Source organism: Crocuta crocuta, unplaced genomic scaffold (genome assembly GCF_008692635.1).
Source record: "Crocuta crocuta isolate KB4526 unplaced genomic scaffold, BGI_CrCroc_1.0 scaffold369, whole genome shotgun sequence".
NCBI lineage: Eukaryota > Metazoa > Chordata > Mammalia > Carnivora > Hyaenidae > Crocuta > Crocuta crocuta.
In genome coordinates this window covers 8,213,674-8,223,273 of record NW_027529441.1, presented here as the reverse complement: position 1 = coordinate 8,223,273, position 9,600 = coordinate 8,213,674, and positions in this window count along the sequence as shown.

Below are 9,600 nucleotides of genomic sequence, written 5' to 3'. Positions count from 1 at the left end.
GCACTCACTAGCTTATTGTGGTAGGGTCCCCTCCCTAAGCAAAACAAAAACAAAAACAAAACAAAACAAAAACCTCAAGGCTACCTGGCTATACTCCTATGTGACAATATCCCTCAGGTCCTTGGAACATGAAACTACTTAATCTGACTACATGTTTGTGTGTTACCATATATGGGAGACAAAGAAGTAGAAAATATATTAAAAACTATGCCACATGGCTTTTGGGGCTCAGCTCTTTAGGTATGAACGAACCCAGCTGAGCCATGCTGACATGAAGAAAGTTGCTTCCTGGAGAGAAAACCTTGGCTCACTACTTTCTGTGTGAGAATCCTGCTACAGTATGACTTTAATAAGTCACAGAACCACTTGGAGCATTATCAACTATATCATCTGTAAAATAAAGATGATAACCATACTCATTTGCATAGATTGTTGTGAGATTGAGTTAATATTCCTAAAAGTTAAAAAACACCACTTAATACAGAGAAAACTGTGTATATTTATTATGAACTAAGCAGTTAAGAAAGATATACCATAGTCTAGATTGGAATTGGACAAACTTTGTCTGTGAGGACCAGGCAGTACATACTTAGGTTTTACAGGACATGGATGTGTCTATCATATTTTGTTTGTTTGGTTTGTTTTATTTTTATGTTTCTTTGAAATGTAAAAAAAAATATTCTTAATTCATAAGCACAAAAACGCAGGCTAGCTTTGGCTTCTGGGCTGTACTTTGCCAACCCCTGGTCCGGATGATAAGAGCCCCAGTGAACTATATAGTAGTTGGACAGAAGGGAAATTAACATAGCCCTGGGGAAGAGAGTAAAGCATCCTGTTGTTCTTGATGTTTTTGATCCTTTTTACTGATGAGTACAGAAAAATAAATACATTTGCCAGACCAGTTGCAGCAGACTGAGTGCCAGGTGCTGTGTTGGTTAGTGATAGGAAAAACCCCATAACTGGAAGTGAACTGAGATTGAGGCCTAACTATTGGTTGCATTTGGGCCAGTCCATGTCATTCAGCTTCACTTACCTGTTTTGGATTGAGGATATGATGGAAGTTACTTTCTATCATTGAGGGTGACCCCAGAATATAATGAACTATGATTTGTTTTCCTGGTGATACTTCCTCACATCAGGGAACAAATATGAAGGTTCTGTTTGTACTTTGATATATTCATATCAATTAAGCATTTAAGAACCAGGAACATGAACAGCAGTTAGAAATTTAGAAATATTGGACAAAGCATAAGAGACTCTTGGGCTAGGGTTCCATTTGTGTCTTGCATCTGTAAGACCCTCACTCTAAATAGGGAGCTATAATAGCATTCCTGTCCCTTAGTAACAGGACCAATAGATAATCAAATGCCTTAGGAATTCAGTTTTCTCCAGTATGCAGTTGCTAAGGTAACTGGTTGTCGATACCTTTGAGAAAGGACTGGAGAAATATTTATAGAGTGGTGATAATAGTGGTATTTCTGTCTTGCTTTCATTATGGGCTATGGATCTTAAAATCAGTTCAGAACTGGAAATGGTGAGGACATTTAATTTCCCATTGTTGCACCTAACATCAGTCTGTTTCTCACCAGCTCTTCTTTTTAACTTCTTTGTACAAGTAAGGCCATTGCCTGGTTGCCTACCTATTTTTCATGATTAAGATGTCACAATCTAGGAGTGCATACATCCTTTAAAATTAGTGTTTTTATTTTCTTTGGATAAATATCCTTAGTGGAATTTCCGGATCATATGATTTTTTTTTTTTTTTTTGAGGAAACTCCATGCTGGTTTCCACAGTGGATGGACCAATTTGCATTCTCACCAACAGTGCACAGGATTCATTTTTCTCCACACCCTCACTAACACTTATTGTTTCTTGTGTTTTTGATTGCAGCCATTCTGACAGATGTGAGGCGATATCTCTTGTAATTTTGACTTGTATTTCCCTTATGATGGATGAGTGATGTTGAACATCTTTTTATGTCTGTAGGCCTCTTGTATGTCTTTTTTGGAAAAATGTCTATTTAGGTCTTCTGCCCATTTTTATTGGTCTATTTGTGTTTTTTTTTTCTTTTTCCCCCTCCTTGGTGTTGAGTTGTATACATTCTTTATATATTTTGGCTATTTTTATTTGATATATAATTTGAAAAATTCTTCTATTTATCAGATTACCTTTTTATTTGTTCATGGTTTCCTTCAGTGTGCAAAACCTTTTAATCATTATGTTGTACACTTAAAAACTAATGTAACCTTGTGTGTTCACTATACTAAGAAAAAAATAATTCATCTTATAATATGTATTAATGAAGCCACTTGAAAAATGCATGAGCATCTGTAAACTCAGGAATTGGAATATGTACCTATTCTGTGATGTTCATGTATACATGCTTCCAACTCTTCTTCCAAGATGTATTTTAACAAGCCATATCAAAGACCCATTTAGAAACAAAAAATCATAATTTATTAACCAATGCCATAGACTTGTATACTATGTTCCCAAAGTAACTTTGGTGCCGATTCGCATGTTGATGCTTTTAGTGCCTCTAATGGTTGAGGGTCAAAACCAAACTTCTGCTGTTCAGAATCACATCATAACATCATTCAACCTTACAGAGCCTAGTTCTATGGAGATATCTCTCACCACCAACCCTGACATACAGAGGACACTAGTGCTTGCCTAATGATGCAGGTCCCGTTTCTTATCATCTGAGTGGAGCATTTTCATAGACTCTGGGTCTAAAGTTCTCTCTTGTCTTAGCAAGACAGAAGGACACATGATTAAAAACTAGGAGAGAGAGATGGAAAATGTCTGGTAAATGACAAGAGCCCTGAATGAGGGTTCTTGCTCTGTATTTATTAAGATCAGAAGGCTTACCAACGTGATGGGCATGCACAAAGACACAAACTGTGAACATTAATTTATGGGCATGAGGGAAAGGGGAGTTTTTGATGATACACAATGTTTGGAGTTTGGGTCAATATAAAACAAAATCCAGGCGCCAGGCAGATGGGCAGATGGTTGTTAATGGCAGATAGGAGGCGTCCTGTCTGTTTATCTTAGCTAGCTTAGAGGAGAAGACAGATAGGGGAAATAACCTCAGAGTTAACAAGACACCTTTTCTTTTGTTAACCATGTCCACTCTGGGCTGCTTCACCTATATGGCAGAGGTCCAACAAATATATTGGCAGTCCAATTTATTTTTTTACCTAACCTGGTCCTATTCTTCTCTGAACGCAGCTTTTCTGCTGTAGGACTAAATTGAGGGTCATTTTGCCCTGAGCGCCTAATCTTGCTTACCTCATGTACCTTTGTATTGGAAGCCTTTGTGCCCATTCCTATTTTGGGCGTTTGTCCATCCCTCTCTATTTGGGGGTGCCTTTGCACCATCCTTTTCTCGGGGTGCCAGTCATATTTACCGAAACTCGGGTGTGAGCATACTATGGCTTTTTATTTCTCTATGCCTTGTTAACCCATTGGTATAAGGAGATTCCTAAGCCTATCCCCTACAGAGGGTGTGTTCTCTGTGCTTTTCTGGCAAACATAGACTGCCCAATTTCCTGAGCCTCCTAAATGCTTTGTACAGACAAGTTCTGTCATCTATATTTCATGACATTATGGCACTGTCTAGTGCAACTTTCAAGGGAACATCCTAGAAGTGTATCTGAAACACGGCTTTATGTATCATTGATAAAATATTGAATCCTGAGACATAGGAAATGTCACCATAACTACATACCAACTCAGTTTTCCTTAGGCAGTCTTCGAGACTGTTCCCTCTGTTTCTGCATACTTAATGCATATTCGGACATACTTTTCCTTGCTCTTATCAGTACGTATATTCTTTTGTCTAGCAATATTTCAGGGAGTAATCTATTTTCTCCTGGAGCAGAACATACTTCTCTCCTACAGAGACCTGACCACAGTTATTGGTCAGATAGAATGATAGATAGAATGATATGTGCTGTCAAGTGAGCACTGGTCTACATACAATGAAGAGAAGCTATGGAAGACCTTGAGAAGTGCAACCATCACCTAGGGGCACTCACCCCAGGGAGATCTACACTGTCTCCAGCTACTTCATCTTGGAAGAAAGACAGAGCTGTTTGTGCTGAACCAATAGTTTCAAAATCTGGGGGTAGAAGACTGGGATTTCTCATGCCAAATACTGGGTTTCCACATCAGTGCCTTGATTGTAGACTAGGAGATGTCTCACCCATATGCATTTAGTCTCCTGTTTGCCTTTCCTATTATTACAATTAGTTGCAGGGTCTAATTTCTAGCATTATTTATCTTGAGGCCTTAGAAGATAAGGACCTTTCTAACTGATAATATGGAGGAGGTTAGCATATAGTAGTTTCCCTTTTCCACATGGGATATGTTCTAAGATCCTTGGTACCTCTGTGAAACCACAGATAGTACTGGACTCAATATACTGAGTTTATTCCATACACACATCCCCATGATAGAGGTAGCTTCTAGGCAGAGAGGTGAATGCATAGGAAAACAAAAGGACCTAGAGATTAATTTACATGCTTATTATCTACTTTACTGTAATCACATTAAGTATGAAGAAGTACTCAAGCATGGAAATTTCGAAGCACGCAAACCAATTTTAACCCCATCACAATTTTTAACTTGCCCTTTGACTCTAGCATATCTGCCTTCTGTGCTAAAATTTCTGTTTAGATGTCCCCCCTACCCCGAGATTAGATTAGATTTTTTAATCCATCACAGATCTACCTTAGACCACATTTGTTTCACTGCCATCATATTTTATTTTATCTTTTCATAATTTTAATCAAGTAGGGATCTGATGACTTAAGAAAACCATGAAGAGCATATGCTTCTTCCAGCATCTGCTCCATTTGATTAAATTTGTGATGACTAATGATGTTTTACAAATTTGAAATACTAATTGGTCATTAGAGTTCTTTTGTGAAGTAACTATTCAAGATTTGTGACTGTTTATATGTCATTTTCTAATTGATTGGTAGGAATTCTTTGAGGATTCTTGGGTAGGCTATGAGTCTATTGTATGATATGATACATATATATTTTTTGTCTATCTGTGTCTCTATCATCTAGCTTTCTTTCTAAAATTTTTTTAATATTTATTTTTGAGAGAGACAGAGAGGCAGAGCATGAGTGAGGGAGGGGAAGAGAGAGAGGGAGACCTAGAATCTGAAGCAGGCTCCAGGCTCTGAGCCATCAGCACAGAGCCTGACGGAGGGCCTGAACTCATGAACCTTGAGATCATGACCTGGGCCTAAGTTGTTCACTTAAGTGACTGAGCCACCCAGGTGTCCCTATCTATCATCTATCTTTCTATCTATGGTTTTATATCCTCTCCTGTCTGTCNGATCATGACCTAAACAAAAGTCGGACGCTTAACCGACTGAGCCACCCAGGAGCACCTAGGTATGATTTTTAAAATAATCAGTTATGTTCCTTTTATGGCTGATTAATTTTACTTCTTGTTAGAAAATTTTGTCTTAAGTCATGAAGTTGTTCTATACTTTTCACTAAAAGATTTATTGTTTTCTTTAAGTATTTAAATTTGCAATTTTCTGGAATCAGAGTGTGTGTGTATGTGTGTGTATGCCTGTGCACAGTTGTGTGCTAGTAGGTGGAATTATTGGACTTTTTTTTTTTTCTTATGGGTATCTAATTGACCCACCACCTATCATTGAAAAGATAACCTTTTTACATTGGTCTGTTTCGTCATTCTTACAAGTCATGTAGCAATGTATATATAGGTCTATTTTTAAACCTTCATTCTGTTCACTTGGTCAGTTTGTCTATCCTTGTGCCAATATTATAACGTGTTAAACACAAGAGCTTAATAATGTATACCAACATTTGTTGAGACAAGTTCTTTACCTTTGCTTTCATCAGGATATCCTAGGCAATAGCAACTAATTTTTAAGCTGTTCCTGTTTCTACAAGTGGAAGGATTTATATTATTTTCATATGATACCTTAAATAAAAGGAAATAATGGAATCCAATGATGGGTTTTGTCTTCTGAAACTCATACTATATTCTGTAATAAATAATAGTTTGCTAAATGATAGCTCACAAACTTACATTATTTTTAAAATGCAGTTTAACATTTTGAATATCTCATAAACACTGGGTATTCGAATCATATTTTGAAATCACAGAATTGTTTTTATTTTTACAGAAAGGCAGCAAGTTGGAATATATTGTCTTTTTTTAAAATAAAAAAAATTAGTCTAAGCCCTCTTGACATTAATGAATATGAAGCAAGAGGTGTAAATTATTTTGAGGGAAATGTTAATTTGAATGAAAATTGTAGGAAAATTTTCATTGCCAATACAGTTAAACCATGTCTATATGGACTGCATATTTCGAGTGGAATCAAGTTAGCATATTTCTAAAACAGAAAAAAATACAAGCTGTTTTAAAGGAAAAAAATAAGAAAAATGTTGCAAATACATCAAATGACTGACCACATTGTGTTTGTATTAAGAATAAGACTGTACCAGCTATATTCTTTGGATTCCCAGTTCCTTAGAGAGGGATTATGCTTGCTGATGGGCAATTGCAGTAGTTCATACGCCAGAACACCATAAATAAAGCAAAGAATATTAGAAGGGACTCTGGGACAATGAGGGACTCTGAGACAAGGAAGTTTCAGTGTCCAAGGGCATCTGAAAAGGAAGCATTTTTGTTTTTAAGTTATGGATGTTTGACACTAAACCTCAGTAGTTCTGACAACTTCAGTTGGATACTCCCTCTATCAAAAGTAACTAAGTTATCTTATACATGATACAATAATTGTAATAGTGTTTCACTCCAGATTTTTCAACATTTTGCTTTTTGACATTCCCACATGTGCTGTGTGGGTGTGTGTAGAAGGAAAGAGAGAGGGGAAAGAAGGGAAATGATCAAAGAGAGAGGGAACATGAACTCTGGATTATCAAGATGTATAGATTTTAGGGGCGCTTGGGTGGCTTGGTCGGTTGGGCGTCCGACTTTCGCTTGGGTCATGATCTCGCGGTTCGTCGGTTCGAGCCCTGCATCGGGCTCTGTGATGACTGCCAGCTCAGAGCCTGGAGCCTGTTTCAGTCTGTGATTCCCTCTCTCTCTGTCCCTCCCCTGCTCACGCTGTCTCTCTCTCTCTCTCCTAGAAATAAATAAAACATTAAAAAAATAGATTTTAAATTAATATACAATTAATATAATAAAACATAACATAACATAAATTAATATTAATGTAATATTAATAAATATGTACTTCACATATATTAAATAAAGTTAAAAGGAATTAATATGTGTGTAATTCTGTTCCCATTAATATATGAAAAGACACGTGTCTGTCATTCAATTCATCAATTAAGTTTGTCAATTGGATGTTAGGTAAATAGATGACAACCATTTTTATATACCATTAATTTTATTTCTCAAAATAAAATACATACCAACATTGCTAACCACAGAGAATGAAATTTAAACATTACTCTATATAATTAAGGACAAAATTAGTTTTTAATTAAATAAAAATGTCACTTTCAAGTCCTTTAGTTAGATATTTTGACTAAAGTAGATACAAAACTTCTGTATGTTGAAAAATTTATAAAGATCTTAAAAATGCAAAAGTCTCTTAAGATATGGTTCTTATTTTAAAAGATTTTAAAAGTTTTAGAAATAAGACTGAGGCACGTAAAATGTTAGAGAGCAAAGCATTTTGGTGTAAAATGGAATGTTATGCATAATTTTACATAGTGTAAACACAGCAGAATTTGTGGGAGACAGAGAGGTCATCGGAGATTAGAATAAAATAATATATCTGGCAATTTGACTTATGGACTTGAATATAAATACTTTATCTGTTAAGAATTTGTTATCTATTTTTTCTTGAAAAGTACATTTTGGAAAATGTACCATGTTCAATACAGATTTACTTTCCTTTCCTTTATAATGTGGATGGGAGGGACAATAAAAAAAATATCTTATGTACTTGAAAGTTTTAAATGACCTAAATATTTTTGAAAAAATACTTTGCCATGACTTATTATTTTCCTCCTAAACTACTTAAAAATATCTTTTATCTTTTATTTCAGAGTTTTAATTCTTAGATGAGTGAAGCATGAAAAGGAATGCAATTAAGGCTTAATTGTATTTTTTATGAGTAATTGTAACTATGACTGTAATACTTACTACCTCTTAGATTGGAGCTGGAAAGAAATGAAAGCATCTCTCTTTCTGATTAAAGTGCAGACTGATGACTAACTGGACGCTTATAAAACGTATGACAATAAAAAGGAAAATAAAATTCCTAGCTGATTTTTGTTACAAAATAAGACCACGTTCATATAATTTATCTATAACTAAGAAGTTGCTAACTCTTACTGATATATATCTACACAATGAATATAGTAGATATGTATTATTAATATTTAGTTTAAAATCATACTGGTTGTTTATGCACTGTTGGTGGGAATGCAGACTGGTGCAAACATTATGGAGAACAATATAGAGGTTCCTCAAAAAATGAAAAACAGAATTACCATATGATACAGTAATTCCACTATTAAGTATTTACCTAAAGACTATGAAAACACTAATTCAAAAAGATATATGCCCTCTGTGTTTGTTTCAATACTATTTACAATAGCTAAATTATGGAAGCAAAGTGCCCATTGATAGATGAATGTATAAATAAGATGTGGTGTATATATGGAATATTACTCAGCCATAAAAATAATTAAATCTTGCCATGTTCCATAACATGAGTGGATCTAGAGGGTATAATGCTAAGTGAAATAAATCAGTCAGAGAAAAAAACATACAATGTGATTTCATTCATATTTTGATTTTAAGAAACAAAACAAATGAAGAAAGAAAAAAAAAAGACAAACCAGAAAACAGACTCTTAATTCAAGAAAAAACTGATGGGCACCAAAGGGAAGGTGGGTAGGAAGGTGGATAAAATCAGTGAAGGAGATTAAGAGTACACTTATCATGATGAGCACAGGGTGAGGTATGAAAGTGGTGAATCACTATGTTGCACACCTAAAACCAACAACATTGTATATTAACAATACTGGAATTAAAATTTAAAAAAAATATATACTGGTTGTTCAAATTATAGACATAAAATGTTATGCATCTTTCCATTTGAAATATTAAGTAATTTGCTATTTTAAAATATAAAGGGAATAATAATGCGAGTATGTGACTTGCTTTGTCTTTCGTCCATTGCCCTACATATCTGATTCGTTCATGCTGATAATCCCAGCAGGCCAACAATCAAAATCATTTACAGAACTGTTTTATTTATTACAACCACCCATCACATACATCACTGTTTTTTCTTTTTGCCTATGGCTTGACTCAAAATATATATCCTTTCAGAGAAGCAATGACCTGCCTTTAAATATAATGTCTGGCAATGCAGTGGTTTTCCTCTCACATTAATAACCTCAGTAAGCACAACATCTTGTCAAATGCCATTAACTGTGACCTCAGTGCTGTGTCCTAATACCCTTTGGTATCTAATAAACTCATCTGAAAGCTACTGTTCAAATGATCACACCTCTAGACCCATTCTTACCTGAGTATATATTCACCTGAAATT